At 38.7% G+C, this 16,428-nt stretch overlaps 1 protein-coding gene across 5 annotated transcripts in view; it reads left to right on the top strand.

Annotated features, from left to right (window-relative positions):
* The window catches only part of TMCC1 (transmembrane and coiled-coil domain family 1), a 251,589-nt gene that overhangs the window by 27,927 nt on the left and 207,234 nt on the right, over window positions 1-16,428 (top strand). Inside the window, exon 1 of one of the 5 annotated variants that reach the window (XM_025884742.2) lies at window positions 3,474-3,492. The exons of the other annotated variants lie outside the window; for them this stretch is intronic. The gene's annotated coding sequence lies outside the window, so the exon portion shown is untranslated. Of the gene's footprint in view, window positions 1-3,473; window positions 3,493-16,428 lie in introns of those variants that run through there. 5 annotated transcript variants of the gene reach the window in all.

Raw genomic sequence — 16,428 nt, 5'->3', positions numbered from 1 at the left:
AAATGGTTAGGAGGTTATGATCTGCGGCTTTTATTTGGATAAATGTTGGAGAAAAGGAATAAGACTGCAGGTATGAAAAATAACATGAATAAAAGCATGGAGACAAATTAGTCTTATATTTTGTGTCTCTGCATTTAAGAGACTAGCCTAACCCATTTGTTGACCTTTTGAAATTAGTTTTTAGATAAAGGCAGTTGGAGAGAGGGAGGATGGATTTCTAGAGGTAGAGCTAAAACAAAGGAAATGCAGAGACCCCATCTCATAGGTAGAATGAACTAGAGGGGGAAGAAACTTGCATAGTTGAGGACAGTTGGAAGTATCATGTTGTAATCCTGGAATAGGATGAAAAAGGTATTCAAAAATAACTTCCTGTCCTATTGTGAGAATAAACATCTGTAAAACATTGTCTACTGATAAAGAGTACTCTCCCAAAACATTAATTTTTTCAAAAGTTTCAAACCAAAACTTTAAAAAGTCAGTGACAAACCATAACTTTATATTAGTTTGCCAGTGGTTAATATTAAATAAACCAGTATATGAATTTTGTATGTTTATGGTAGATAATGCCAAGTGTATTGAAATTCTGATCTGGCCTGGATTTGTGAGTCCAGAATTTGTTTGTAGCAAATAGTAAAAATATAACTGTGAGCCTTTGTATGCTATTAGGAAGCAAATGAGAGTTGAAGACTCTGAAGCCTAAGGTGTTTTTATTTCATAATCTAAGTTTAAAAATCAGTGGGGCAAAAATCGGGTATCAGGGGCACCTGAGTGGCTCAGTCAGTTAGACATCTGCCTTTGGCTTAGGTCATGATCCCAGGGTCCTGGGATCCAGCCCCACATCAGGCTCCCTGCTCAGCAGGGAGTCTGTTTCTCGTCTTCCTCTGCCTCTCTCCTTGCTCATGCTCTCTCTCTCAAATAAATAAATAAAATCTTTAAAAAAAAATCAGGGTATCAGGGCCACCAGAATAGTGGATGTATTTTATTTTGATCTGCCTGTCCTGTTCTGCTCCTAAGAACGTGAGAGTCAATAACAGGTTTGTGGACATTTTGCCACGATCTCTTTGTGTTCCTGCATACCTATACTTCCTCTAGTTTTATTTATCTTGATTAATGGTTCATAGTTCACTTAGCCAAATAGTCTGTAAAACTTGGGGTTATCTTTAATTTCTTCCTGTTCCTGGCGTTTATGTTGACTAACGTGTATTTTACTTCTAAAATGTTTCTTCTTTATTGAGCCTTTAGGATGTACATTTGTTCACTCATTCATTCTTTCATTTATTCTGGCACATTTATTGAGCACCTATTATGTACTAGGCACTGTACAAGGTATTAGGGATAGAGTGGTAAATAAGATAGATCAGTTTCTTGCCCTTATAGATCTTATCCAAGCTTTCATCATTTCCCCTGCATCCCCTTTGAGTTATTGTGAAAGTCATTCTTCTTCTTTCTGGTTATAAATATAATACATACTTATTTTAAGAAGTGCAAGGATTATAGAAATGTATAACGCTGAAAGTAGGAGACTGCCTCTATTCTCATCTACCAGAGATAGTGCTGATAAAAATTTGCATTTCTCTAGGTTTTTTTTAAAACAGAGCCACAGCTTTTTATTTTATTTTATTTTATTTATTTATTTGACAGAGAGACACAGCGAGAGAGGGAACACAAGCAGGGGGAGCGAGAGAGAGAGAAGCAGGCTTCCTGCTGAGCAGGGCCCGATGTGGGGGCGATCCCAGGAGCCTGGGATCATGACTTGAGCCAAAGGCAGACGCTTAACGACTGAGCCACCCAGGCGCCCCTAGCCACAGCTTTTCAGCACATCTCTTTGTCTTTGTCATTTCCCGTGTATGCATTCCAGCTGCTACCAGATACTTTGTTAAAAAGTGGAGTTGATTGTTAGTTTTTAGGTCAAAAACCCCTCCGTTTTTCTGTCACCCACAGAATGAAGTCTAAACATCTTAGCATTGTGATTATAGCCCATTTATTTTTGGTCCCCATCTATCTTTCTTGTTTCTCCAGAAACTTTCCCAGAAGTGGTCCTTCTTAGAAGTGTAAATAAAAGGTACCAAGTATGCTGCATTAGTGTCCCCCATGTGACAAATAATAATGGAGACAGGTTGATACAAGTACAGTGATAGTTTATTCACCTCTGGTCTGTGTGCTTGCCCTGTTCTCACTTTGGTTACAGTAGAATAAAAAACTACAGCAGTATTCTTTTTTTAAATCTAAGTAATCTCTCCACCCATCTTCGGGCTTGAACTCTTGACTCTGAGATCAAGAGTTGCATGCTCCACTGACTGAGCCAGCCAGGCATCCCTGCTGGTAGGGTAGGGTAGGGTAAAGAAGTTGAAGCAATCTGAAATACCATCCCACAGGAATGATTACCGTTAAAGTTTTTGTAAATATCCTTCCATACATGTCTCTTTGAAAATGTATACACATACAGGTATATGAATATAACATAATTTTACATAAATAGGATAATATTGTAATGCTGTTTTTTTGTCTCAGACATAGGTTTTGGAGACTTTTATGTCAATAAGAGACCAGTGTTTAAAGTAGTGTATTTCAAGAATGAGAAGCTTGAGCTTCTAGAGCAAATGTTATTGCTTGGGAGAGTGAGAAGCTGGTCTGACTTCCCTGACCCTCCAGATTACAGTAGATGTTGCTCCTCTGGGCTTCAGTGGCACCTTGGCTGTCCCATCATAACCCTTACCACAAACTGTTGTTTGTTTGCCTGCGTAAACCAAAGTCCCTTGTATCTATATCTTTGTTTTCCTTAGGCCTAATACAGAGCCTGACATGTAGTAGGCAGTTTAGTGTTTGCTAATCGGATAAATGGCTGTATGAATGTCTTTGGTGAAGTAAGATGGTATGCCATGAAGAACTTGCTGCATATATTCTTTAAAACCATCCTCAGTTTGCCTTGATTATTTATGTACCAGATAACTTTTTGGTACTAATTCAGTTTACCAAGGGGATTTTACAGCTGAGAAAAGAAGGTACTGACTGTAACTTGGTTGACAGTTATAATTCTGATTATAAATTGATTAAAATATTAGTGCCGTGAGACAGATGGGTATGAGACTTTGGATAATATGAACTATTCCCCCACCCCCTTAGTGTAATTATCACTTTAGGTAAGATAGTATGCCACTTCTAACTGGGCAAAGGTACAGGTGTGGTATGGCGAATGGAAGGCCGGATTCAACTTTGACTCTGCCGCTTGTTAGCTATGAAGGCTGAGGTAAGTGCCTTAACTATTTTAGGATTTAGTTCATTTAGTAAATGAATAATTGGCGGCTCAGGCTAGACCAACGCCGAAATTTTGTAACTGAAATAAAAGCCATATTCATCTCAGTCCATTGAGGCCTAACCTGCATTCTCTTTACTTTCTCACTCTAGACATGTAAATAAATGGCCAAAACTTAAGGCAAGAGAGTATGATGCCTTAGGAACTCCCTTGGAAAAATCTACAGAATGAAGCACAAGGTAGCATCATGACAGTTTTTAGAGGGAGTGTGAACCTGAGAACTTCTTTTGCATTCTTTGTATTATTTCAAACTAGTTCTAGATAAAAATAATTTTCTCTTGGGGTGCCTGGCTAGCTCAGTTGGTAGAATATGTGACTCTTCATCTCAGGGTCTTGAGTTCGAGCCCCACATTGGGCATAGAATTTACTTAAATAATTTTCTCTTTGGAGAATAAGGATATGGCATTTGGGGAGGGTGAGTATGTTGCTTAAACTAGGATTGGTTCTGCCCTCTTGTCTTTTCTCACTCTCAGAAGAATCTCAAGATTCAATCTCATTGTCTTTGAGGCACAAAGGTTCGATTGGTGATAGAACAGAGTTGGGAGACCTGTTTTTCTTCTTGATTTTGAGATACCAAAGAAGATTGCTTTACTTCTCTGTGCTTGATTCTTTTTACTAAAAGAAGATGAAAATCTGACTCTTACTACATCATATGCTTTGGGATAATGAGATTATTCTGTGGAATACTATTTTTTTAAATTCCGTTTTTAAAACTGTATAATTTCCAGTAAATGCACACATTTAAGGTATACATAGCTCAGTGAATTTTTGCATATGCATAAAGCTGTATATATACAATTATAAACACCAATCTGATTAAGATGTAGAATATTTTCCTCCCCTCAGAAAGTTTCTTTATGCCCCTTTCCAGTCAAAATCCTTTTTTGAACACTTTGAGTGCTTTATTATTCATTTTAAGAAGCCAATAACAACAAATCTTGACATTCTTTATGTTTCATCAGTAATTTGAGTCTTGAACCCTATACTAAGGTCTGATATGTAGAGAGTAAGGTCTTTAATCTTTAGAAATAGATAAGGCATAATTGTGTTAAAATGTCTTTTTTTTTTGAGAGAGAGAGAGAGAATGAGAGACAGCATGAGAGGGAAGAGGGTCAGAGGGAGAAGCAGACCCCCTGCTGAGCAGGGAGCCTGATGTGGGACTAGATCCTGGGACTCCAGGATCATGACCTGAGCCGAAGGCAGTTGCTTAACCAACTGAGCCACCCAGGCGCCCTTAAAATGTCTTTATAATAAAATCTTAATCCAAGGTGAAGAGGGAGTAGTTTTACATTGATAAGGTGGCAGTATTGTTTACCAGCATTTTCTTTTCTGTGTAGACTCTTTTCTAGAAGTTTTTGGGTTGTCTGAAAGTAAATTTATTTGGAAAGTTGTGTGTAGGTAGGGGAGAAGGAAGGTGGTTAGCCAAGTGAATGATGAGCTTGTTCCAGGTCTGTGGGTTCTGTTTTTCCTGTACCTGTGCTAGTGTGTAACCCTGTGAACAAGACCTGACCTCATTTTTTACATCTAATATTCACCTTTTTGTCTGAGACAGTGTGAATCTTTCTAAAGTTTTGCGGTGCTACTTTAGTGTATACCTCAGACTTGAGCTATTTATTATGTAATCTTGTTTGCTAATTTATTTATCTAAATCTTTTAGGAGTTTTAAATTTATGGAAAAGTTAAGCAAAGATAATACAGAGTTTCTGTATACCAGGTACCCATTTTCCCTTTCCTGACATCTTGTTTTATTAGCTTTGTTGAGGTATTTTTCACATACCTTAGAATTTACCCATTTAAAGTGTACATATCAGGGGACGCCTGGGTGGTTCAGTCGGTTAAGCGTCTGCCTTTGGCTCAGGTCATGATCCCAGGGTCCTGGGATCGAGTCCCGCATTGGGCTCCCTGCTCCGTTGGGAGCCTGCTTCTCCCTCTGCTTCTGCCTCTCTCTCTCTGTCTCTCATGAATAAATAAATAAAATCTTAAAAAAAAATAGTGTACACATCAGTGGTTTTTATAGTATTCAGAGTTGCATAACCATTTCCAGAGTATTTGCATCACCCCAAAAAGAACTTCTGTACACATTTAGCAGTCTTTTCCCATTTTCGCCCCCTGTCCTAGCCCTAGGTAACTATTTTCTGTCTCCATGCCCGTTCTGGATATTTCATATAAATGAACTTAAACAGAATGTGGTCTTTTCTGACTGGCTTCTTTCACTTAGCATGTTTTCATAGTTTAGCCATTCTGTAGTATATGTCAATTCTTTTTTATTGCCAAATAATAGTCCATTTTGTGGGTATACCATATTTATTAATGAATTGACATTTTGATTCCCTTTTTTGCTGTTATGAACAATGTGCTGTTATGAACAATGCTGCTATGAACATTTGTATACAAGTTTTTATGTGGACTATCAGAAAAAAAATCTTAAATTTGAAGTGTGCCTATCAATAAGAGTCTTTTTGTCCCCTTGACAAGTATGTTGGAAATGAAGAGGTAATCAGGCAAAACAGAGGGTAACTTGGGGTTTGTATGTTTTAATCCTTTTATTCTTTTCCTCAGACCTTTGATCTCCACAAATGCTTGCAGGTGTTGAAACATGAGAACATTAAACAAAAATTTTTTTTGATCTTGAGTACTAAAAGCATTTTCTTTTTATAAGAGCATATGTAAAATGAGAGATTACATTAAAATGATCCTTAAAGTCCTGTGATTCTTGGATTTAGTCTAAATTTTCATTATGCCTTGAGGCTGTTAATGATTTGCTGAAATATCATGGAGGATGCTGGTCAAAAACTGTAATACCAGCATTGTAAAACTTATCCCCATTTAGAGAGGCAGCTGTGGTAGAGTAGTTGAGAGGTTTAAATTCTAGCTCTTCTACTTGCTGGTTGTGTGACCTTCAATATACCACTTAAGCCTCATTTTCCTTATCTGTAAAATGTAAAGTAACAGCAAGGATCTTACAGGATTGTTGTGAGGATCAAGTAAGATAATGTGTTAAGGAATTTGAAACTACAATGTGATATACAAATATGAGGTGATGCTATAAAAAGCGGTCTCTAAATCTAGAAACAACAGTAGTTTCATATTATTGTCTTTTGTCTTCAACTTACTGATTCTTCCAACTTCCTGTAAATTTATGATTAGCCTTGATTGGTGATTTCCTTTTCTTATCAGATTGAGGGGGGGAGAAAAAAACCCAGTGGCAAGAACTCCCACAAACAAGTTAAGGTTGTTGTGCCCAGGGTAATGAGAAACACCTGCTGTAGCATTCCTAGCAGGAGCCAAGATGCTGCTGCCACTGCCTATGTAGGTGCCTGGCATTTCCTAAAATAATTATTTTTATTTTTATTTTTTAAAAGATTTTATTTATTAGCAAAGCAAGAGAGAATGAGCAGGGGTTGGGGCAGAGGGAGAGGGAGAAGCAGGCTCTCCGCTGAGCAAGGAGCCGGAGTTGGGGCTCTATCCCAGGACCGTGGGAACATGACCTGAGCCAAAGGCAGACGCCTAACTGACTGAGCCACCCAGGCGCCCCTGAAATAATTTTTATTAAAGATTTACTTATTTGAGGTGAGAGAGCGCACATGTGAATAAGCGAGCACGGGGAGGGGTAGAGTGAGAGGGAGAGAAAAACTTTAGCGGACTTTTTGCTGAGCTTAGAGCCCCACACAGGCCGATCTCAAGAACCTGAGATCATGACCCCAGATGGATGCTCAACTGACTGCAGTACCCAGGGGCCCCAGTTTTTTTTTTTTTTAAAGATTTTATTTATTTATCTGACAGAGACACACAGAGGGAACACAAGCAGGGGGAATGGGAGAGGGAGAAGCAGGCTTCCCGCGGAGCAGGGAGCCCAATGTGCGGCTTGATCCCAGAACTCTGGGATCATGACCTGAGCCGAAGGGAGACACTTAATGACTGAGCCACCCAGGAGCCCCAGTTTTTTTTTTAAGTTAGTACTTATGTTGTGCTTATTCTGCATGTTAACCTTAAGAAAACTCAGTAGTAATGGACTCATGGTATCTCTCTTCCTGTTGGGTCTGCAATTATCAGTGGTAGAGCATAAGAGCCTCCCCTCCCCCCCACTGGCCTCCTGAGTCCATTTTAGTGAGGTTTCCCTTTATTAATTTTCATACATACCAGACCCTGTTCCAAGTGTTTTACCTTTAATCTTCACAATGATTCTGTGGGGGTAAGGTAACTGTGGTAACCCATGAGGAAATTGAAGGTTAGCAAATTAATGATGGTTGGTGCTGCAATACTGTGAAACTTTTCCTTTTAGGTAGAGCTCAGGCTTACATTCTTACCACATCTTTGCACTATTAGCTTTCAGTGATAGGTTATTGTAAATATTATCTTTAATTGCCTCTAGAAACACCTGATAAGATTTTGGGGTAAGTAAGGTCCCGGAGTTCTGTTTTTGTCCAACTCTGAGTTAGAAAAATTAGGAATAAATGAAAGGTGTTGGTTAGGGTACATTGGTGGTATTTCTTAAATCCCCTGCTTTGTCAGTATTTAAAAAAAAAAATTATTTGACAGCACACACATGAGCAGGGGGAGGGGCAGAGGGAGAGAAAGAGGGAGAAGCGACTCCCTCCTGGGAGGCTAAAGCGAGGCTCTGTCCCAGGACCCTGAGATCATGACCTGAGCCGAAGTTAGATGCTTAACCAACTGAGCCACCCCAGGGTCCCCCTCCACCCCCAGCTTTGTCAATTTTATTTATTTATTTATTTATTTATTTATTTATTTTTTAAAGATTTTATTTATTTATTTGAGAGAGAGAGAATGAGAGAGAGAGAGAGCATGAGAGGGGGGAGGGTCAGAGGGAGAAGCAGACTCCCCGCCGAGCAGGGAGCCCGATGTGGGACTCGATCCCGGGACTCCAGGATCATGACCTGAGCCGAAGGCAGTCGCTTAACCAACTGAGCCACCCAGGCGCCCAGCTTTGTCAATTTTAAAAGGAATGCTTTTTACATTTTAATTTTTTTGAAATTGTGTGCATTTAATATGGTAATACTTCTCCTTGAAAAACTATTAACTCAAGTAAGGTGTGCCTTTTAATCAGTTAACAAGGTCTAGGATCAAAATGCAGTAATGTTTAGTCCATTTGACTTTTTTAGTAAACACTTACCAGTGTGCCATTCATCACCTCTATACATAGCCTTTCCATGTTCGGTGCCAACAGCCAGATGTTCTGTTAACCAGCTAAGATTGGGTTTTGAGACTTAACTTTGTACCTCACTGTCCTTAAACTTCCTGTGAGAATATCTTAATGACTCAGAGACAGAAGTACCTCATTGCCATGTTTTGCCTTACTAGCTGCTGCTAATTTAGTGCATCAGCTAGGTGAAGGGGAAAGTTAGCAAATAATTTCTCTAGAGACAGGGCCACAGTTAAAACTTGAAAGTCCAAGGGCAGTTAATGTTTATTGCATAAATTCAAAACATTGTTTTATTTTGGGAAACTACCTCCATCCGGTCCTTGTCCCTGTCCCCTGACAAGTAGTAATCAATTCTCCATCTTTGTAGTTTTGTCGTTTTGAGGGTGCTGTATAAACGGAAGTCATATAACCTTTTCAGATTGGCTTTTTTTATTTGCTAAGCATGATGCGCTTGAGATCTATCCAATTGCTCCTCCCTTTTAATTAGTAGTATTCCATGGTATGGATGTACCAGAGTTTGTTTAAACATTGATCTATTCAGGGACATTCATGTTTCCAGTTTGGGGTATTACCAATAATGCTGCTATGAACATTCATGTTCAAGTTTTTACATGAACATATGTTTTCATTTCTCTGGGATAAATGCCAAGGAGTGAGATTGCTGGGAGGTATGATAGCTGCATGTCTAATTTTATAAGAAACTGCCAAACTTTTCCGTAACGGCTACACCATTTTACATTCCTACCAGCAATGTAATGAGACCACTAATTTTTTTTATTGCTTGTTCGTTCTTTTTCTATCAAAAAGTGGTAGAAGATGCCCAAAATTTAAGAAAAATTTATGTGAGAAAAATCATAAAAGTGAAAGGTCAGTGCATTGATAGAGTTGTTTTTAGCAGAATGTACAATTTCTCTCAGGAGAATAAAATCATAGTTTTAGATTGTTTGCTTTGGCAGTCTTTTGTTGACCTTGTTTGAAGAGATTAATAATTTTGAAGAATGAGGAAGATTTGTTACTAAGTTTTCACGCAAGTCATTGGTCATTTTGGAATCTTAATAACCAGTGTTTCTTTAGCTCTCATAATTTCTCGATAGATGTTTTATCTTTTCCTAAGTTGTTAATAATTTCTGTTGCTGTAGACTCTGCTTATAACAGGATATCTTACTTTATTTGCTTTTTCTGTTTTGTTATGAATTATAATACCCACTGTCTTTATGACTTAGAATTGTTGAAGCACCATAGGGAATTGTTTGCTTACCATGAAAATAGGCGAGTCCCCTAAGTAACCATATCCATACCCAGGCTTTACTCAGTCACTGTGAAATAGCGTGGGGTTTTTTTTAGGCCAAGGAAGCTATCCAAGAATTTTGTGAATAAGGGTGGGAATTGACCTTGCCAGAATTCATGGGGAAGATGTCTGTCTTCTTGTTTTGTATGGTGGAAAAGGGTTTTTCTTCCAAACATTGGCCTGCTTTCTTCTGCTTTTCTCACTGAACATTTTTTTAAGTGTCTAGAGATTTTAACTTCGTTAAGTATTAATTTTTAGTAGACTTTTATTTTCAGTAATTTATCTTGAGAGAAGTTGAGTAAGAGGCTCAGACTTAAAGATAAACCAGAGATTTGTCTTTGCTTTGGGACTTGACAATAAAATGTAAAAAAAATCAGTGATTTTGTTATGAAAACTAATCAAACCATTTAGATTGCTGTATTTTAGAGTATCAATGGAGTTTGACTTTTCGATGGTTTTTCCTTTATTTTTTTTTTATTTTTTAAAGATTTTATTTATTTGACAGAGAGAGACACAGCAAGAGAGGGAACACAAACAGGGGGAGTGGGAGAGGGAGAAGCAGTCTTCTGCTGAGCAGGGAGCCTGATGCGGGGCTCCATCCCAGGATCCTGGGATCATTACCTGAGCCGAAGGCAGACGCTTAATGACTGAACCACACAGGCCCCCCTGCTTTTCTCCTTTAAATAGGAAGCCACCGGAAGAAGGCCTATGCTAAATAAACTTCATTATTCCTGCTAAAGGGACCTTGCTTGTTTTTTTTTTTTAAAGATTTTATTTATTTATTTGAGAGAGCGAGAATGAGAGAGAGAGAGAGAGAGAGCACATGAGAGGGGGGAGGGTCAGAGGGAGAAGCAGACTCCCTGCTCAGCAGGGAGCCCGATGCGGGACTCGATCCCAGGACTCCAGGACCATGACCTGAGCTGAAGGCAGTCGCTTAACCAACTGAGCCACCCAGGCGCCCTAAAGGGAATTGCTAAAGGAAATTAAATATAGTAAGGATTATGATGTGGGAACATGACCTGTATTGAATGTTTTGTGATTGTTGGCAACTGCACTTTGACTTAAATAGCCTAGACCATGTTCAGTGGTTCTTGAACGTGGTTCATGTTTTTGTTCTTTCATGTGGTATGCTTCTATTGAACTACCCAGCCATTGGGGATATAATGTGTAACACAACCTAATGTGATACCATCCCCTGTGGAACCAGTAGTGGAGAAGGTAAGTATTAATATTAAATTAAAAGCTAAATTAAAACTGTGACAGTGGGATAAGTGATATTAATGAAATTTGACCAGATTAGAAAATGCATCCTCAAGAAATATTTGTGTTATGATTTAAAGGAAGAATAGATGTTAACTTGGCAAAGAGAGGAGGGATGGTTGTCCAGGCAAAAAGAAGAGTAGGTGTAAAGGCCCTGTGGCAGAAGGGAAAATGGTGAAATGAGGACTCTTAATTAAGGCTACCGTGGCTTGAGAACTGAGAGCTAGAGGGAAAAGGAACATGGTTTGAGGTAGAGAGATAAGCCTGCCCATGCAGGTTTTTATAGGTAGTGTTGAGAAGGTTTTGCCTTTATTCTAAGAAGAATGAGGACCCATTAAAGGGTTTTAAACAATAAAGGACAGGGTCATACATGCTTTTTTTAAAGATTTTATTTATTTATTTGACGAAGAGAGACACAGCGTGAGAGGGAACACAAGTAGGGGGAGGGAGAGGGAGAAGCAGGCTTCCTGCTGAGCGGGGAGCCCGATGTGGGGCTCCATCCCAGGACCCTGGGATCATGACCTGAGCCAAAGGCAGACGCTTCATGACTGAGCCACCCAGGTGCCCCTCATATATGCTTTTGATGAGAAGACTTTATACTGCAAGAGAATGGATTGAAGGGGTCAGAGTGGGTGCAGGCTATTGCTTAGGAAGTTAGTCTAGTTTGGCTGAGAGGTGATGGTAGATTACTTAGAGTGGTATTGGTGGAGAGGATAGAAAGGAATTCATTCAAGAATATTTAGGAGACAGCAGAATTTGGTGATGGGTAGAATATGAAGGGGGAGAGTGAGGACTCTGAGGTTTCTGGCTTAAGCAACTTAGTTCTTTTCATTGAGAAAAGGAGCACTGAAAGAGATAAGTTTTTTTTTTTTTTTTTTAGGGGAAGGTCATGAGTTAGGTGTTAGATGTCTAGAACTTGAAGTACCTTATGGTGATAGCTAAAAGGAGGTATCTTAGTGAAGAAGAGAACTCATAGCTTAGATTTATATTGTGTTTAGTTTGTATTATTTTGTTCTTAAGGTACATGTGTGGAAATCGCTTTTCTTTATAGGTATGCTTACAGGTACTTTTCTTATCTTTACGTTTTTATAGTTTAGTATATATACTGCAGTTTTAACCAAGGAATAGGTATTGGGTAATTACTTGCTGGATGAATGATTGAATCAGTAATTTTAGTGTGCTTTCCAGAAACATTGTTCTCCTGCTCATGTTTCCTGTGTGTGGGCAAATAATTAAGGCTATGTTTTAAATTGATATTTGCAGTTAATTAATACTATACTACCCCTTCCCAACAATCTCTTCCCCTTCCATAAGCTTTCTATTTTTATTCTACAATTTTATAAAATGTTAAGACATAAATTACCTCATTGCTCAGAAGCATGTTGTCTAATGGAATCAACATAAAATACTGTATTTTTGACTTTGAGTTATATTCTCTATGCTAGCTCATTTATAATGTGATGAAGTAGCATCTCTGAATATTTTCTTATTCTCTTGATCTTTAAAAAGATTAAATATATTGGGGGCTCCTGGATGGCTCAGTTGTTTAAGTGTCCAACTCATTCCCGCTCAGGTCACATCTCAGCGTCACGAGATTGGGCTCTGCACTCAGCTGGAGTCTGCTTGAGATTCTCTTTCTCCCCCTCTCTCCCTCTTCCTCCGTTAGCGCGCTCTCGTGCATGTTCTCTCTCTTTCTCTAAATGAATAAATAAACCTTAAAAAGATTTAAAAAAAAGATTATAAGTATACTGAATTTGTTGCGTTGTCTTTTATAGGTGAGTTGCCTTGATTTCAATTGAGCAGATGTTTGACAGAATTTATAGGACAGTCTTTTTCTACTCACCCTGCTGGATGTTTGATCCACTCAACTGACAGCTTTATTTCTTTTTCCTTAAAAGCCAGAACTAGGCCTACAGGAAGGAAAGGAACATATGCTGGAGCCAAGGGCTGGTACTACCTAGGTCTGTGGCGGTGCATATTCAGAATCTTTGCAATTGGTTGGCCTGGATCTGTCAAAATAGGTTTGGTTGACTCTGGCTGTGCAGTGGTTTATTCATTTGCTTCTGAGTGGTGACCTGGGAATGAATGCATTGTGAGTATAGTTTGGAAAATTGTTGTTTAGGTTGCTCTGGAAAGGGAACAAAACTCAACCCCAAGAAACCCCACTGTTGAACAGGTCTTAGGTTCACTGGTTTAATTTTCGGTGAATGCTGTCCAGTGATTAAACCTTTGCTTCATCGTAGCAGCAAATGCCAGTATTTTGGACGCAAGTTATTTCATGAATGGGCTTTGTGTTATAGGAAGACAAAATGGGAAATAATATCTGTATTTTAGCTCTGGCCTAAGTAGATATTGTTAACATCAGTGTATTAGATATAAAGTAGGCTTTCTTTTGGTTTTAGGGACTAAGATATTATAAGGTTTTACATTTTTAAGGCACTCAAACATTTGTAACTTTAGTTGCATTGTGAGAAAGGATATACAAAAGAATAAGACATTACATATTTGAACAGTGTAGGTAAAACAACATGAATTGATGAGGTAGTAGTATCCTTTTACATTTTTTTCTTTCAGGGTTTAGACTTTATTACAGATTTTGCATCTATCTTTAGTAAAAAAAAATACAGACATTTCAGTAAATACCAACAGTTTTGAAATGTTACCTAACCTGAGTGTTAATTAGAATAGAATTTACAATTTTGCAATAAATGTAATCCTTTCTAATATGCTTGTGTGTATATATACATTTTCATATATGTGTATATGTGTGTATTAAATATAATCCTTCCTAAATCTAACTCTGATAAATTTAATTTATGGTCATGATACGGTGTATCTTCAACAGTAAAAAACAAAAAAAAACCCCAGCTAACACTGAGTGTTTGCTTACTTTGTGACAGGCAGTCTTTTATTCTTTACAATAACCCTATGGAATGAGAAATATTTTAATCCACACCTTAGAGATAAATTAAGTGATTTGCTCAAGGACCCATAATTAATAGGTGAGTGAGCCATAATAGCAGAATGTACTTACTGCATGTTTAAAATTCTACTTCATTTGGGGCATGTGGGTAGTTCACTCAGTGAAGTGTTTGACTTCACCTCAGGTCATGATGTCAGGGTCCTGGGATTGAGCCCTGCTCAGCAGGGAGTCTGCTTGTCTCTCTCCCTCTCCCCCCTCTCCCTGCTTGTGCTCTCTCTCTTTCAAATAAAATAAAAATCTTAAAAAAATTCTACTTCATTTAAGAAATACTGAAAATTTTTGTATGAACGTATACTTTCAGTATACCATTTTATTCCAGCTTCGAAAGAATTTATATCTTTAGGATTGTTGAGGAACATGCAAAGTAAATTATTATTATTATTATTTTTGAAGATTTTATTTATTTATTTGACAGAGAGACACAGCGAGAGAGGGAACACAAGCAGGGGGAGTGGGAGAGGGAGAAGCAGGCTTCCCGCAGAGCAGGGAGCCAGATGGGGGGGCTCGATCCCAGGACCCTGGGATTATGACTTGAGCTGAAGGCAGATGCTTAACGACTGAGCCACCCAGGTGCCCTGCAAAGTAAATTATTCTAAGCTACAGAAAATCTATTTTGTTTTATATGGTAGTGTTTTCATTTGATCAATATTGAGGGGGATTACAGGGTTATAAGTGTTTCCAGATTAGTAAAGTTTACCTCTTGAAGAAGTATAATTTTGAAAGAAATTAGCTGTTTTAGAACAGTAATTTTTCTAAAATGTGTGTTCCTTTTCAGTCTTGTAAGAAAATTTTTTTCACCATTTATTTATTTAAAGACTTTATTTATTTATTTGACAGGGGGAGACACAGCGAGAGACGGAACACAAGCAGTGGGGGTGGGAGAGGGAGAAGCAGGCTTCCAGCTGAGCAGGGAGCTCGATGCGGGGCTCGATCCCAGGACCCTTGGGATCATGACCCTAGCCGAAGGCAGACGCTTAATGACTGAGCCACCCAGGCGCCCCTTTTTTTCACCTTTTTAAAGATAGTATTCTATGTATAATGGAATCTGTTCTTGATAACTCAGGGCTTTCATTAGGACCATTAATTAATTTATAATGCAGTACTTTTTTCCTTCTCCTTTGCTCCAAGTTCTCTTATTATTTGTATGCACTGCTTCTTCTAATCCTCCCTTTATTTAAATAATTAAACTTGTCAGAATTGTATATAAATCAAGAGTTAAATAGGCCTCGGGGCGCCCTCCCCAAGAGTTTCCTCACGTCCCTTGTAACCCTTATAATCTATTCTTCCCTTCAATTCCATCCACAGGCAACCACTATAGATTAGTTTTATATGTATACATACATATATATGTGTATTATGTAAATGTAATAATAAAGTTTGTATTCTTTTTTGCCTGGCATCTTTCAGTCTAATGCTTTTGAAATTCATCGATACTAGTTCATGTATTGATAGGTTTTTTTCTTTCTGTTGTTGAGCAGTATACCACTATCTGGGTTTGTTTATCCATTTCCCTATTAATGGACAGTGGGATATTTCTAGTTTGGGGCTATTACAAATAAAGCAGCAATAAATGTCTATGTACAGGTCTTTGTGTGTTTGTATGTTTTCTTTTTCATGGGTAAAAACCTAGGAATGGAATAGATGGGTCATATGGTAGGTATTTGTTGAATTTTGTAAGAAATTGCTGTATTTCCTATTGCTGTAACAAATAACCACAAACTTAGTGGCTTAAAACAACACATATTTATTAACTTCTGGGGGATCAGAAGTCTGAAATGGGTCACACTAAGTTAAAAATAGAGATGTTGGTAAGGCTATGCTCCTGTGGAGACTTGAGGTGGGAGAATCCCTTTCCTTTCCTCTTCCAGCTTCTAGAGGCTGCCCGTACCTCTTGGTGCCCGATCTCCCCCCTTTTTTTTTTTTTAATGATTTTATTTATTCACTTGACAGAGCATAAGCAGGGGGAGTGGCAGGCAGAGGGAGAGGGAGAAGCAGGCTCCCCGCTGAGCAGGGAGCCCAATGTGAGGCTCTATCCCAGTACCCTGGGATCATGATTTGAGCCGAAGGCAGATGCTCAACTGATTGAGCCACCCAGCTGCCCTAAAGTAGTTCCTATTTTAACTTTTTTTTCTTAAAAGATAATATTTTTCATTTTAGAGGGAGCACAAGTGGGGAGAGGGGCAAAGGGAGAGGAGGAGAGAGAATCCTCAAGCAGACACCCTGCTGAGCATGGTGCCTGACATGGGGCGCAGTCCCACTACTCTGAGATCAGGACCTGAGCCGGAATCAAGAGTTGGTTGCTTAACTGACTGAGCCACCCAGGCCTCCTGCCCCCCTCCCCCTGAATAGTTATTTTTCAGTCTTTGTCTAATAGCTGTGCCTTCACGTCTTTTCCAGGGACAGTTTCTTTTGGTTTATTTTTT

Source organism: Callorhinus ursinus, unplaced genomic scaffold (genome assembly GCF_003265705.2).
Source record: "Callorhinus ursinus isolate GAN/ISIS: 27379988/994484 unplaced genomic scaffold, GSC_fseal_2.0 scaffold15, whole genome shotgun sequence".
Classification (NCBI taxonomy): domain Eukaryota; kingdom Metazoa; phylum Chordata; class Mammalia; order Carnivora; family Otariidae; genus Callorhinus; species Callorhinus ursinus.
Note: the sequence above shows the minus strand (reverse complement) of the source record. Positions and strands in the feature narration are given on the sequence as shown.